The sequence below is a fragment of the Cervus elaphus genome, chromosome 32 (assembly GCF_910594005.1).
Source record: "Cervus elaphus chromosome 32, mCerEla1.1, whole genome shotgun sequence".
Taxonomy (NCBI): Eukaryota; Metazoa; Chordata; class Mammalia; order Artiodactyla; family Cervidae; genus Cervus; species Cervus elaphus.
Window position 1 is genome coordinate 33125281 of NC_057846.1, and position 16736 is coordinate 33142016.

Sequence of the window (16736 nt, forward strand, 5' to 3'; positions counted from 1 at the left end):
GGTCTCTGGATCCCACACACCTAGGTATGTAATAGGGTAGCTGCCTGAAGGAATATAGGCTTTCAGGCTTTTGAGTCAGGCCTGAGACTTGGCAAGGCAGTGGGAGCTGATCTGGCAAAGGTCACGATACTTCCTTTGTCTGTACTGAGGCCAAGTAGGAGAATTAGGAACATAAATTCTGAAAGATTAGATTGGATCAGAACAAGGCAGCTGTTGTTTCGCTAGGGCTTAGAGAACATTACAAAGGTCATTGGACCCACTTCTGTTTTATTTAGAGGTTTCCCCCTGTCTTGGTCAGCATGGGCTGCTTATAACAAAATAACATAGGCTGGGTGTACCAAGAAACCTAAACAGACATTTATTTCCCAAGTTTTAGGGGCTGAGAAGTCCAAGATCAGGGTGTCAGCATGGCCGGGTTCTTGAGGGCTCTGTTTTGGACTTGTGGATGGCTGCCTTCCTGCTGTGTCCTCACCTGGTGGAAAGAGAAAGAACAGGTTCTCTGACATCCTATCTTATAAGGATAGTAATTCCATCTTGAGAAGCCCAAGCTCACGACCCCATCTAAATCTAATCACTAATACCATCACACTGGAGATTAAGGCTTCAAAATATGAATGGGGAGTAGGCACCAACAAGGAGTCCATAACACTCCCTGTCTGATTTGAACACTACTTCTGTTGTCTCTTCCTTGCTGTGTGCTCCAAGGTGTGCCCCGTGAGGTAGGGAGAGGCTGTGTCCAGGCCTGGAAGGAGGGTGGACAGCTGGTGCACTTCTGAAGACTCAGCTGAAAAGTGAATAAAGGAGTAGAGGTGGTCCCAGAGACTTGGCCTCCCACTGCTCATCCAGAAGATCTCAAGCCTGGGAGCATATCTGATGTAGCAAACAAGATTTTGGTGCTAACCTTTTCCCTCCAGTCTCCATTAAACAATTAGGACATTTCTAGAAAATGATAGAGTAAGTTTTTAGCATCTCCCTTCCCTTTTCTTTTATATTTATTGATTAAGTTTCAGTTGACTAAATTGATGCCTTCATTCTTCCAGGAGCTTCTTCATTACTGACTGAAAATCCTGAACAGAACTGAAACATTCCTGAAGTCACCATGTCCCTCTATTTCATGGTCTCCCTGGTATTGGTCTCTTCCGGTCTTGCTGTCTCAGTCTAGGTCAGGCACCCAAGGGTGGATACCTTTCCTCAATCAGCAGAGTCCAAGGCATTCTCCCTCAGTCATTCAGTGTCAGAATAGTCCCTGGTCTAGAAAGGTCCTTAGAGACATTTAGTCTGTTTCCTTTGAATTCAAGATGGTTTTTCCCAGACTACATAGAGATAAAGAGATGGATGAATTAGAAGCAAGCCTCCTGACTCATTCCAAAACATTAATGAACCTTGGTGATGATGCTCCAGGGAAGTCTCAAGATGCAGGGAAAGGAGATGCCATGCATGGGCTGTGGAAGCCAGGAGCCTCGCACTCTGAGCAAAACTGTCTGAAGCAATGTCTGTGTTTCCCAGTAGCTTTCTGAAGCATATGCTTCAAATTTTGCTTTCATAGGAAGACAGCTGAGGATCAGAGGTCTGTGGAAGGGTGGTAAGCAACGTTTCTCCTCCCGAAAGCTCCCCCACACTAACATCGTGCCAGGTCACTGCTGCCCTGACCCCCACCCTCACAGAGCCCTGTCCATTGATTGACAGTTGCTTTTTGGTGTATGGAAGTCACCAGTGCTTCTGAGCAGGTGAATTTGCAGCTGAGTAAGTTCCTTTCTTCTCAGAAAAGGAGACAAGAGGGGAAGAAATAATATTGCAGAGTCAGGCATGAGGGAATTCTCCGGTTCACTGGACTCTTAAAGGCAAAAGCACAGTAGAAAGTCAATGTAAGGATAGTATTACCCTTCTCAGATGTCAGTGAGGCGTGAGGCCACGGGGGCCTTGTGTACGTGTGTTCATTAAAGCAGATGGCGACAGAAAAGGGATTTTCCTTTCAGGCCCAGGTGGCCAGGAACCTGTTTGCTTTCTTCTTTTTTTTTATTTTGGCTGCATGTGGGATCTTAGCTTCCCAAACAGGGATTGAACCCATGTCCCCTGCATTGGAAGCACAGAGGCTTAACCACTGAACTTGCAGAGAAGTCCTTACTTGCTTTCTTTTTTGCCAGAGAGGAAAACCTCTGTTGTTCCTTTCAGAGGAGGCACAGGAAGAGAAAAACCATGGATTCTATCTTAAAGAAAGTGGTGTTATTTCAAGGTACAAACTTGCAACAAGTAGCAAATAAGCCATAGAGATCTAATGCACAATGTAATGAATATAGACTATATTGTACTATAGGTATGAAACATGATATTGCTACAATGGCAATTAATAACAATATTCAAATATTTCAAAGTGATATATTGCACACCTTAAGTTTATACAATGTTTTATGTCAAATCTCTTCAATTAAAAAAAAAAAAGAATCTGTGATAAAGAGTTCCACTGGGTTTACCTTAACTTGTCCTACATGTATTAACTTAGACTGACAGTATCAAGTAAGATAGTGCGCATCCCCTGGGGAGGTAATGATGCAATATTTGCAAACTACCTACTCTGGGCCCAGATATTGGCAGCCATGATGGAAATCCCAAGCTTTTATTCTGGTGTTTGAATGCTGAAACCTTAGCCAGTTCATGGCTGCCCCCTGTAAATAAGACCAAAATGTCAGGACCCTATCTAAGCTCTCTCTGCGTGGTTTTAAGAAATGCTTTGTATCCAGGAGCAGTCTGAGGTTGGATACGGGACTTTGTAAGTGTTTGTGACTAGGGGCAGGTTCTACTCTATTGAGTTTGAGAGGCCCAGCTATTGTAGGAGTTGGGGACACTGGGCTCAGTGGAGGGTCTTTCTTTCCTGAGGTCTAGGTGTGCAAGTCATTCGTGGACAAATGTTTACTGTTCTCTAGGAAAACTCAACCCTGTGCGGGGCTCAGGAAAGGTTTATTTATTTATTTAAAAAGAATTTCCTGTAAAACCCTAAAATCCTTTTGTTGCATGGAAAGCCTTCCTAAATCCTCCACATTTTTAAAAGCTTTAATTGTGTGATTGTGTTTGGAAACCACCTCAGGAAAGCCTCTGCAGATCTGGATAAAGGATTATTATAAGGGTTTTCACTTTGATGGTATGTATTAAAAGGCCAAGATGGGAGGGCTAATTGAACTACTGCACCTGAGGAGTTAACCTGTAAGGAACAACACAGCAACAATAAAAGTAAAATTCAACAGCACAACTAACATTCATTTAGCCAATCAAAGGGCTTCCCTGGTGGCTCAGATGGTAAAGAATCTGCCTACAATGCAGCAGACCCATGTTTGATCCCTGGATCAGAAAGATCCCCTGGAGAAGGGAATGGCTACCTGCTCCAGTATTCTTACCTGGAGAATTCTATGGACAGAGGAGCCTGGCGGGCTACAGTCTACGGGGTCACAAAGAGTCAGATACAACTGAAGCGACTTAGCAGCAGCAGCACGGCAGGTGCCAGGCATTGTGCTACATGCTTGATAAGCCTTATTTCACTTAAATTTTGAGACCTAGCAAGTGGTTATCTAGGCAAAGGGGCAGTCAAGGCGTCTCCTGTCTCAGATATTTTTTAGTATCTTGGCAACACGACTGAGCGACTAACTCTTTCTTTCCAAATGGTGGAATTTTACATCATGTGCTAGAGTGTGGTGGATATGTAAGCCTCTTCATCACTTTTTTTCTCAAGGGAAGAAACTATTTGGCTCTCTGGAAAGGCCATTGAAAATCCATTTGGCTTAGGTATACAACAATAGAGTGTTCCATGTTTGCCACTCCGGAGAAGGACAAGTGGGCATTAGAGGGCTGGTCGTGCATCCAGTCAATTTCTGAACAAGTCTTACTGTGTGTCCATGGTGTGAGGAGCTGGTTCCGTTGCTGCCGTGTTGCTGCTGATACAATCTAGTTGAGAGATGTTCTTGGAGAACAAATCGAGTTCTTCAACATCCATCTAGGGTCAAGGGAAACAATGCTTGATGGGAAGTAATGGAAAAGGTTAAAAGATATGGAAAAGAATATAACTAATGCATAAAGAGGAACGAAACTGGGTCATTTGTAGCGATGTGGATGAACCTAGAGTCTGTCCTAGAGAGTGAAGTAATTCAGAAAGAGAAAAACAAATACAGTATTTTAATGCATGTATATGGAATCTAGAAAACTGGTAACCAATAACCCTATTTGCAGGGCAGGAATAGAGACGCAGAGGTAGAGATGGACTTTGCACACGGGAGAGGGTGGGATCTTGAATTGAGGAACACTGACGTACATTCACTACCTTGTATGAAACAGATAGCTCGTGGGAAGCTGCTGGGTAACACGGGGAACTCAGCTCATCGCTCCGTGATGATCTAGAGGGGTGGGACGGGAGCAGGGTAGGAGGCAGGCTCAAGAGGGAAAGGATATATGTAAACTTACAGCAGAAATTAACACAACATTGTAAAGCAATTATTCCTCAACTTAAAAAAATAAATAATTAAAAAAAGCTTTTTTAATAGAGTGTGGCTAATGGACTCAGAGTTTCTCCTACCCTTAAGAATCTATTGCTGGGAATCTGCTGCTCCCAGACTCCAAAGTATGAGGTCCTTCTTAGGCATTGTCTCTTAAGCATGTATGGAGATACAAGCAGGGTCTCACCACTGACATCCCACTTGACGCTCCTGAACCCATTCACTGCTTTTCCACAATTGATTTCTCTTTCCATTCTGGGGTTTGCGTTTTCCTTTCATGTCAGTCCCAGCTAAAGCTCCTTCCTCAGTTTCCCTGGTTAATAAATAAGATCCACACTGGCTGGTTTGCTTGAGTTGAACCTTTGACGTCAGACTATAGCCCAGGTAAGAGTTTCTCATTCCCCACTGAGACTTTTCCCTGAATTAGTTTTTCCCTGGGGTCATTGTTTCTGATCATTCTCTTTTACTTGTCACTATTTTTTTTTTTTTAATACTACACTATTTAGGCTCTTCTGTTGAATGTATATTATAGCTTTAAAAATGGCATCACTTTATACTTTGGTCTTCTATAGTTTTCTGAAAAGCTCCTTAGAAGAAAAAACTTTATGCCATTTGACGTTATTCAGAAAGTAAGACATGGTAACCTACAAGTAGATTTCATCTTATTGTGCTTCACTTTATTTCATTTTACATATTTACTGCATTTTCTACAAATTAAAGTTTTGTGGCAACCTTGCATCGAGCACGTCTCTTGGTGCCATTTTTCCCACAGTATTGTTTTTAAATTAAGGTGAGTTCATTTTTTTTTTTTTAGACATAGTGCTATTGTACACTTAATGACTACAGTATGTGGTATATGTAACTTTCATATGCTCTGGGAAACCAAAATATTCATGTGACTCACTTGCTCACAATACTCAATTTATTGGGATGGAATTGCCTGGAAATGAACCTGTAGTATCTTCAAGGGATGCCTGTACTTTTTTATTTATTTAGGGATAGATCTGGGTTGTCAAAAATAGCACCTTATCATCTGATATCTTAGTCAGATTCTCTAGGTATAAGAGCCTAATGCACACTTCAGTACTAATATCTATCACGAGGTGGAATCCCAGGGCAACCAGAATGAAGGACAGAGGACCGGAGCAGAGAAGGTGCCTCACCAACCTGGCTGCTACTTTGTGAAGGACACAGCTAATTGCTCAGCTCTCTGGAATGGTTCTAGACAGGCTCCACAGAAGTATCATGCTCAGAATAGCCCACTGGTGGGCGGAACAGGGAGGCCATTTATCTGTTGGCTCTCTTCTGTCTTTTGTTTCTGTAGGTCAAGGTTTGTCCGCTGGGAAGTGGAGCCTATGCTTGCAGGTTGCACATCCCAGCTCCTGGGAAAGTCAGAGCTCACATCTGGTGGTTTGGAGCTTTAGCCAAATCCGGCGGCGGAGGGAGCAGCAGGAGATGGACAGGGTCAGCCTCAGATGGACCAGGCGAAGCTGAGGAGCCTGTGAAGTGAGGGGAATTCCATGTGGTCTCCTAATGTGGCTCTTTCTGATTGGGTCCTGCCCAGTCAGGAGGTGGGAGATGGCCTGGGTGAGGCGGGAAAAAAATACTTGCTACCGGTGCTGCTGACAAGGTTCTAGGAGGTGGAACTGGCTTTGTCTTCCAGACCCTTTAGAGCAGGAGCCAGCAAACTTTTTCTGAAAGAGCCAGATGGTAAATATTTCAGGCTTTGGGGGTTGTGTGGCAAGGGAAACAATGAAGGCTATCATGTAGGTACTTCTGTAACTATTGAAAATGCTACTGTTTTAAAAAACATAAAAATTCTCCTCAGCTGGCAGGCCTTAAAAAGTAGGCAGCTGACCAAATTTGGCCTGAGGGCTGGAAGGGGCGGATCTCTGTTTTAGAGAACAGGTGAAAAGGTACCCAACGAGGAGTCTAACTCAACTTCCGGTAAAGTCTTCCATGGTCTCAGGCACTAAACAGAACTGTTTTCTTCTAGGGCTGTTGAAGGAAACACCTATGAGAATAGAGGCCCCTTGGGGTTGGCCTGATGGGCCAGTATGGTTTGGATTTGGCTATAGGGCTATTTATTTATGTATTTATTTTACTTTAAAAACATTTATTGATTTTTGGCTGCGCTGGGTCTTTGTTGTGGTGCACAGGCTTCTCATGGTGATGGCTTCTCTTGTTGCAGAGCGCAGCCTCTAGGATGCACCAGCTTCAGTAGTTGCAGGCTGTGGGTTCACTAGTTGTGGCTTATGGGCCCTAGAGCTTGGGGCTTCAGTAGTTGAGGTGCATAGGCTTAGTTGTTCCACAATATGTGAGATCTTCCCGAATTAGCAATTGAACCCTGTCTCCTGCATTGACAGGCGGGCTCTTAATGAGGGGACCACCAGGGAAGTCCCTTATTTTAGCTCTGATGGGTGTGTGCAAGGGCTCACACTGGCTTAAGAAAGTTGATCGTGCCCATCTCTTCCCAACTTCACATTCAGAGATATCACAGCAGTATCTTGAACTTGGCCATAGTGAGACTATTTATACTATGGGAATCAGCAGATGCTACAAAGGGCTTCCTTGGGAGTGGGAGGAATAAGCATTTGCAAATATTAGCCAGCACACCACTGGGTATTTGCCTGATTGATTGGTACGGAAGCACAGTCCTTACTACTTACTGAAGGAAGTGAAGACGACAGGAATTGTGTAGTTATCCCTGACATGTCACGGCCATGGGAAATGCTCCCATTGTTCTTCCAGCGGTCTGGCCACTTGGGTTTAAAACTCATGCTTTGAAATAGAGACACAGACATAGAGAACAAATGTATGGATACCCAGGGGGAAAGGGAGGGGGTTGGATGAATTGGGAGATTGGGAAGGACGTATATACACCATTGATACTACGTATCAAACAGACATATAGTAGATAATGAGAACCACTGTGTAGCTCAGGGAACTCTCCTCGATGTTCTGTGGTGACCTAGATGGGAAGGAAATCCAAGAAAGAGGGTACATGTGTATAATAGCTGACTCACTTTACTGTACTGCAGAAACTAACACAACAAAGCAGCTTTGCTCCAATAAATATTTAGTTTAAAAAACAAAACATGCTTTTATGTCGAGTGGTCATGATAAGGTTAATGATGAGTTTCTGTGTGTGGGATCGTATGCTTTGGGGGTATTCTATGGAAATTAAAGTTTTAAAATTATGGTATTTTGGACCTTGCTATTTTTTTTCTTTTTTAATTTATTTTTATTTATTTATTTTTCCATTTATTTTTATTCATTGGAGGCTAATTACTTTACAATACTGTAGTGGTTTTTTACATACACTGACATGAATCAGCTATGGATTTACATGTGTTCCCCATCCCGATCCCCCCTCCCGCCTCCCTCCCCACCTCATCCCTCTGGGTCTTCCCGGTGCACCAGCCCTGAGCACCCGTCTCATACATCCAACCTGGGCTGGTGATCTGTTTCACCCTTGATAGTATACTTGTTTGAATGCTGTTCTCTCTGAACATCCCACCCTCACCTTCTCCCACAGAGTCTAAAAGTCTGTTCTGTACATCTGTGTCTCTTTTTCTGTTTTGCATATAGGGTTATCATTACCATCTTTTTAAATTCCATATATATGTGTTAGTATACTGTATTGGTCTTTATCTTTCTGGCTTACTTCACTCTGTATAATGGGCTCCAGTTTCATCCATCTCATTAGAACTGATTCAAATGAATTCTTTTTAATGGCTGAGTAATATTCCACGGTGTATATGTACCACAGCTTCCTTATCCATTCATCTGCTGACGGTAATCTAGGTTGCTTCCATGTCCTGGCTATTATAAACAGTGCTGCGATGAACATTGGGGTGCACGTGTCTCTTTCAGATCTGGTTTCCTCGGTGTGTATGCCCAGGAGTGGGATTGCTGGGTCATATGGCAGTTCTATTTCCAGTTTTTTAAGGAATCTCCACACTGTTCTCCATAGTGGCTGCACTAGTTTGCATTCCCACCAACAGTGCAAGAGGGTTCCCTTTTCTCCACACCCTCTCCAGCATTTATTGCTTGTAGACTTTTGGATAGCAGCCATCCTGACTGGCGTGTAATGGTACCTCATTGAGGTTTTGATTTGCATTTCTCTGATAATGAGTGATGTTGAGCATCTTTTCATGTGTTTGTTAGCCATCTGTATGTCTTCTTTGGAGAAATGTCTGTTTAGATCTTTGGCCCATTTTTTGATTGGGTCATTTATTTTTCTGGAATTGAGCTGCAGGAGTTGCTTGTATATTTTTGAGATTAATCCTTTGTCTGTTTCTTCATTTGCTATTTTTTAATTAAAAGATAATTTTTTTTATAGAATTTTGTTGTTTTCTGTCAAATCTCAACATGAATCAGCCATAGGTGTACATATGTCCCCTCCCTCTTGAACCTCCCTCTCCTCTGCCTCCCCATCCCACCCCTCTGGTTGGTACAGAGCCCCTGTTTGAGTTGCTTGAGCCATGCAGCAAATACCCATTAGCTATCTATTTTACATATGGTAATGTAAATTTCCATGTTACTCTCTCCAGACATCTCACCCTCTCATGCCCGCCCCCCTGCCTGCCCCGTGTCCATAAGTCTGTTCTCTATGGACCTTGCCAATTTTATTTTAAAAGATCAAGTTTGAATTAAAATGGGAACGGTTCAGGTACAGCCAGGGAGCAGTCATGTCAAAGACACAATACAGCATCTCCCGTGACGGTGTCGGGAGAGGTGGGGCGAGATTAAAGTAGAGCTGGCTGGACCAGGCTGCCTTCCTCCTCCATCTCACTTGCCATCTGTCAGCTCCCAGCGCTCTCTAGTATTTAAACAATTTCCAATCGCCATCTCTTAAAATAAAGCTTAATATATTCACATCTGGTGGTTTCCTGCTCTAGTTATGCTTAGTTTTGGCCTTCACTTAAAAAAAAAAAAAAAAAGGCCGACTATTCTGTGATTGCTTTGTGGTGCTTTGGAAGCGTTTCTGGATTAAGGATTTGTGACTCTCTTTGATTGCATTGTGATTGCATTTGCAAGTGACAGGATACAGAGGAAATTTGAAGCCTGTTTGCACCATGCTTCTGTGAGTACCAGCCCCTATGGTAGATTAAAGTCATCTGAGAGGTATTTTTAAAAGTACAGGTTGTCTAGCTCTGGCCAAGGCTGACGAGAGGGACAGAATCCCTGGACATTTATTTTTTTAATTTAATTTTTAAAAAGTTGTGTTTTTTTTTATGTGGACCATTTTAAAAGTACCTATTGAATTTGTTACACTATTGCTTCTGTTGATTTTCATTGTTTTGGTTTTGTGGCCACGAGGCATGTGGGATCTTAGCTTCTAGACCAGGGATCGAACCCTCACCCGCTGCATTGGAAGGTGAAGTCTTAACCTTTGGACTGCCTGGGAAGTCCCCAGGGCATTTATTTTAAAAAGTTCTCCCAGATGATTCTGATGTGCTACAGGATGGATAACCATGAACACTAGTGATTTTTAAAAGTCTTATCAGAAATTGTCAGTTGAGCATTTCTCTTTGAAAGGATCCTTTCTTCTGTGTTGGCCACTGAGGTTCTTATTCTGAGTATTAACAATGTTGAAACATCTGCACTGACTGTCTAAATATCAAGAAAAATAATTTCAGTCCTTAAAGGGACTGTGGAGCAAAGTGTTTGAATCAGGACTGTCATGCATGTTAATTCCTAAAGATTAGAGCAAGTGGGTTTCCTATAGGAAATATTAAGTCACAGTGAATCCTCTCCTTCTCTCCAATAAGGAAAGAACATCAGGTTTGGAAGCAAGGTTTAATTGGCTTCGAGTCCTGGCTCTACCAACTTCTTTGTTGGCAAAACCTTAGTTTCTACAACTGTAAAATGGGCATAAAATATTTTTCCTTCAGGATTATAATAATTTTGAAAACTATGGATCATGCCCGGTACATCTTAGTTGCTAAATATATGCTAGCTATTCTCCTCCTGGGTATAATGAAAATCCTAGCATTTCTGTGTGGTTCTGATACTCCAGAGTTGTTCTTTCTTCTCAGGGAGTTGGTCACTAAAATAATGAGTAAAGCTCTTGCGAAAAAAACTGGAAAATTTTTTTCCAGTTTTCCCATTTGGTATTTTTTTTTAAGATTATTATTATTTTAAAAAATTATTTATTTGGCTGCACTGGGTCTTGGTTTCTGAGTGCAGGCTTTCTGTAGCTGCAGTGAGTGGGGTCTACTCTCTACTTGCAATGCTCGGCCTTCCCTTGTTGCAGAGCATGGGGTCTAGGATGTGCGGGCTTCAGTAGTTGCAGCACATGGGCTTATCTGCCCCACAGCATGTGGGATCTTCTTGGACCAGGGATCGAACCTGTGTCCTCTGCACTGGCAGGTGGATTTTTAACCACTGGACTACCAGGGAAGCCCCCTATTTGGTATTTTTTCCCCAAGCAAAGATGGAAGCAAAATAGTTTTGTGCTTTGGGACAGTAACCCCTTCTGGTATGGCCAGATAATGGGATAAAACCCCTCAGTTTAAAGCAGTTTAAAGTTTCAGGGACAGACTGCCTGGATGGTTTTCCCTGCTCTCTGTACAAAAAGACAATCTGGGATTTCACGCTAGCCAGGCACTGCCTCCCATCTCTGATCTTTACAAAACCCTTCCCTCCCTCACCTGTCTGCCTCGCCAGGGAGAAGGATCCCTACCTCTCCCTGCCTGGCTTCAGCAACACAGCTTCTTCTTGCGCTTCTGAACCCTGGGGCTTTTTTTCCAGCACAGAAGCCTTTTTAACAAAGCTCCTCCTTTGCAAAAACTCTCACCTAGGAGGTGTTACAAACCTCTGCAGCTGAATGAATTGAGTGGCTCGGTCTCTTGAGAAGACCTGTTCTCTTTCCTTTGACAGAGTAGAAAATCCCTCTGAGGAAGAGAGGAGGAGCTTCCATTGATGAATGCATTTTCCTCCTTGCATGAATTTACATTCATGAATGATAATGGCAGACCTCTTCTCTAGGGATCTTATTTTTAAAAGCTGCTACCTGGTATTATTCACATATCCCACCACTCTAGAGGAAAATATGCCTTTGTTAAAACAGGACACTTGGGACAATGTTGTTGTAGACAGATGGAAATTTTGCAAGATGGGAGAAATTTACCAGATGGGGAAGGGGAAGTGGGGACTGGGTGGGTGGATGGGTAAAAACACCTTCTGATGGGAACATGTTGCATAGGACCTTAAAAATGTGGATGAAATCAACAAATGAAGAAGAAGCAAAAGGCAGAGCTCAGTAGGGCAGGGGGCCTTGAATTGATGGGTGGGGGACCCATGGTTTGGAATGAGACTAAGAATAAGTTATATTAGAAAGGGCAAGTGTGGGATGGGGTCGGTGAGGGAGGGAGGCTTCAGAGGGAAGGGATATACATATACTTATGGCTGATTCATGCTGTTGACAGCAGAAACCAACATAGCATTGTAAAGCAATTATACTCCTATTAAAAAATAAAAATAAAAGAGAAAGGAGAAGTATGTCCAACCTGAGACTGATGGGCCAGATAGTAGCAGAGCCAAATGAATGAGGTCGTTCCAGATGAGGAACTACATAAAGATCTATGATGGAAGAGAACTTGTGTTTTCCTGATGACGAAAAATGTTTGTGACTCATTGGAGTGAATTTCTAAGGGAAGGGAAGGGAGAGGGGGAGAGATTGAGAGACAGACAGAGAGACAGAGTTTTATAGATGCAATATTTCATTTTAAAAAGCCTAAAGATAATGAAATTCAGTGTTTGGGGAAATTTAGAGGAAGGACAGAAAGAGATATTTACTGATGCTAACTTGCATATCCAGATAACATACATGCTGTTTATAATACAATAGCCAGGAAATACATCTTTTCTGTAAAGTTATAGGAAGAGCAGAGTCATCAGGGATGATCAGATGAGTAACAGTCAAATACAGTAGAAAAAATCCAACTTAGGGGTAGATCAGACTTGTTCAGTTCAATTCAGTCCCTCAGTCGTGTCTGACTCTTTGCAACCCCATGGACTGCAGCACTTCAGACCTCCCTGTCCATCACCAACTCCCAGAGTTTACTCAAATTCATGTCCATTGAGTCGGTGATGCCATCCATCCATCTCATCCTCTGTCATCCCCTTCTCCTCCCGCCTTCAATATTTCCCAGCATCAGGGTCCTTTCAAATGAGTCAGCTCTTCGCATCAGGTGGCCAAAGTATTGGAGTTTCAGATTCAGCATCAGTCCTTCCAATGAATATTCAGGACTGATTTCCTTTAGGGTGGACTGGTTGGATCTCCTTGCAGTCCAAGGGACTCTCAAGAGTCTTTTCCAACACCACAGTTCAAAAGCATCAATTCTTTGGCACTCAGCTTTCTTTATAGCCCAACTCTCACATCCATACATGACCACTGGAAAAACCACAGCTTTGACTAGTTGGACCTTTGTTGGCAAAGTAATGTCCCTGCTTTTTAATATACTGTCTAGGTTGGTCATAACTTTTCTTCTAAGGAGCAAGTGTCTTTTAATTTCATGGCTACAGTCACCATCTGCAATGATTTTGGAGCCCTCAAAAATAAAGTCTGTCACTGTTTCCACTGTTTCCCCATCTATTTGCCATGAAGTGATGGGACCGGATGCCATGATCTTAGTTTTCTGAATGTTGAGTTTACAACCTAAAAACTGAGACTGATGTTCTATTGGGTGGACTTACTGAGGATTTAAACCTGGGAGGCAGTTTCTCAGGTAACTCTGAGGGTCTGTTCTTCAGAGGTGAGGGAGGAGCCAGGAGATATAGGAGTTTAAACCAAAAAAACCCAGGGAGTCGAACTTCAAAATATTACTGCTAATCAAAGAAAACCAGGCACCCTGAGCTAATGAATTTAGCACTTTTCTGTGTAAGGGAAGAAGCAACAGCCTGGCCTCAAAATCATTGCTTTGATGTGCACGCTATCTGGGGCCAGAATCCTGCTTTTTTTCATCGTGAGTCCCCTCAGGGTGCACAGTTGGAGCAGCTGCAGTAGTCGATGGTTTCGTGGCTGCAACATCCTTTGTTTACTAATATGGTGGGGGTATTTTTGTCCGCATTTCCATTTCAGCTCTCCTGGAATTTCTTTACCCTAATTTATTTGATTTTTCAACATCCGGTTCAACACGTAGGCTAATGGGGATTCAATTTCTTACGTGCAATCTCTTGTCAAAAAAAAAAAAGTGTTTTTACTGGCGAATGTGAGAGTTTTGCTTTCCGAGCTGTCAGGACTACAAACACTTCTTTTCAACAGTGACTCAGAGTTGAAGAGGGTGGGGGCGGGAATCAAGCAAATAGTGTGAAACCCATGGACACTTTTAAAGACAACACAAAATGATGCAATGATGGACAGCCTGCTTAGTGTCAGATTACTTCTCTTGACATCTTCATCTGTTGCATTCATACGTCTGACTGTGAAAATGTTTGAGCATGTGCTACTGTATGAGAATGCTCAGCAAAGGCAGCCATATGACTCCTTGAGGTTCCCACCAGTTCTCATAGATTAAAAATCTCCTGGGTCCTTCATTCTGCTTTGATTTCATTGGTGATAAACTGTGAGCTTTCTGACCCCAAATTGATGTTGCACTTTGTTTATTCACTACTGATCTATTACTTTGCATTTATTTTCTGGCATTTTGAAGATATTTTCACGTGTGCTAATGTAGACGGTGCAACCCCCCACTTTATATCCCTTTAATTTCGGTTTACTTGTGTGGTAGGCAGAACAATGGCCCTTGTGTTGTATACTGTGCTAAATCACTTCAGTCGTGTCCAACTCTTTTCGACCCCATGGACTGTAGCCTGCCAGGCTCCACTATCCATGGGATTCTCCCGGCAAGAATGCTGGAGTGGCTTGTCATTTCCTCTTCCAGGGGATCTTCCCAACCCAGAAACTGAACCCTGGTCTCTTACATTTCCTGCATTGGCAGGCGGGTTCTTTACAACCCCGCCTTTCCAACCACCAGGGCCATGTGGTAAGCAGAACAACAGTCCCTGAAAGAGGCTAAACACACTAACCCCCAGAATCTGTGAACATTTCATTACGTGGCAAAGGGGAATTAAAGTTGTATGGGATTAAGGTTGTTAATCATCTGACCTTAAAACAGAGAGATTATCCTGGAGGATCTGCACGGGCACTGTGTCAACATGAGGTCCTAGAAGTGGAGAAGGACAGAGAAGAGCAGGTCAGAGTGATTGGATGTGAGAAGTCTCATTCTGTCTTTGCTGGCTTTGAAGATGGAGTGAAGGGGCCATGAGCCAAGGACTATGGGTGGTTTCTAGAAGCTGGGAAAGGTGGGGAAAATGATTCTCCCCTGGAGTCTCCAGAAGGAACACAGACGTACTGACACCTTGACTTCAGCCTGGTAATAAGACCTGTGTCAGATTTCCGACCTCCAGAACCGTAAGATAATACACTGTATTGCTTCAGCCGCTAAGTCTGTGGTGATGCGTCACAGCAGCCATAGGCGTCTAGTACAATTTGCATCACTCAAAACACTAGCTTGGTCAGTATGCCGCAGCAGATAGACCATGAGTCTGAAAATGAGCCCCTGCAGGCATACGGGCTGGTGACTTCCACAGGACTCTCTGTCTGGGTGGCTGTTCCTAAGAGGTAAGGGAGGAAGCCCATGCCCCAGGGGAGCTGTCTGGAGAAGTCTGAGCCACACCCCCATGGAACCTTCCTCATCCTTCAACAGCCTCCTCGCAATCCTTCATCCCTCCACAGCATCTCCCCGCTGCTGACTGTCACGGGTTCACTTCCTGTTTTGGTCCTTTATTTACCAGAAGCGTTTCTCCCTTTCTGAGAACAAGTCCACTTGACCATGCAGAGAGAAGCCGTTCAGGAAACACGTATCAAGGTTTCATTTTGAAAATCTTTATGTACGAGGTGACGTTGGAAACCTCACCGACCCCTCAGTTTAGTAATGGTTTAGAGAACTGGTTTGCATGAAATGTCCCAGTGAATGTACACAGGGAAATTAGTTTTTTAAATACCTATTCTAGTCTTCACTCTAAAAGATCAAAGACGGCTTTTGAATAATTTCAGCCTCTTGGTCGAAGCCTGCTTAGGTTTTAAAGGAGTATTTTTATTCCCGGGAATGCCTTTGATAGAATCATCCCTGTTGAGGATCTTGTATCAACAACCTGAGGGTTATTGGAAATGTTGAATTTCTGCCTTAGGGTTTCTGAAGTGCAATGAATCAAATGTTTGAATTATCTGTTCTAAGTTATTAATTACAAAGCTAGAGAGCCGTGGTTAACGGCACTCCAAGGACCATATAAATCTGTGAAAAGAGGGCTCTCAACTTACCCAGTCATATGACCTCAGACAGTGCCAAACATCTTCGTATGCTCCACGGAGAAGCCTCAGAGACGCTCTCCCACATGGACGAGCCAGTGGGTCTTTTTAGGATGTCAGAGCTTTCAGTGAGCTGTTGATAAATGTTAGATTGCTGGGAAAGTCAAATTTGAGATAAGTTTACACAGAAAGTAGAAACTTAAAATGTAAATCCTGGAGTATATATAGTGAGGAGAGAGAGAATTACACAAGCAATCACATCACAGTCTGATAAATGCTGCCGTAGGAGAAATATAGACCGCTTCTCCTCTCTCTGTCTTCCGGTTTCTCTCCCTCTTTCTTTCTGCTCAATTTTTTCTTTTCTTTGCAGAGACCACGAGCTGTTGCTGATCTGTTTCATTACCCCCCGGCCCCCACCCCAGGGCTCTGCTTTGTAGGTACACTCAGTGTATCTCTAGACTCTTCATCTCAGCTGGTTTTTTTTAAAGAAAATATTTTGTTTTCTACTTTATTTTTTTTAAGTTATGTGAGTTGGATTTTTTTCAGACTTATTTCTCTGATTTCTTTTTTAATTGAAGTGTAGTTGCAGCACAATATTATGTAAGTTCCAGGTGTAGAGTCTAGTGAATCACAGTTTTGAAAGGTTATGTTCCATTTATAGTTATTATAAAATATTGGTTATATTTTGTGTTCTATTTTAGATTTGGGGTGGAATATTTTATTTTGGGGGCTTCCCTGGTGGCTCAATGGTAAAGAATCCAACTGCCAGTGCAGGAAACATGGGTTTGATCTCTGGGTCAGGAAGATTCCCTGGAGAAGGAAATGGTAACCCATTCCAGTATTTTTGCCTGGGAAATCCCATGGATGGAGGAGCCCTGGCAGGCTACAGTCCATAGGGTCATAAAAGAGTCAGATACAACTTAGCGACTAAACAACAG

The 16736-nt window shown here is 42.9% G+C and overlaps 1 long non-coding RNA gene across 1 annotated transcript; it reads right to left on the bottom strand.

The window, feature by feature from the left end:
* Positions 1-386: 386 nt before the first annotated feature.
* On the bottom strand, positions 387-15920 carry LOC122687842. Its single transcript, XR_006339240.1, has 3 exons — positions 15811-15920; positions 14596-14653; positions 387-472 (listed from the first exon to the last, which is right to left on the bottom strand). It is a non-coding gene; the product is annotated as an uncharacterized LOC122687842 (long non-coding RNA).
* Positions 15921-16736: the final 816 nt, after the last annotated feature.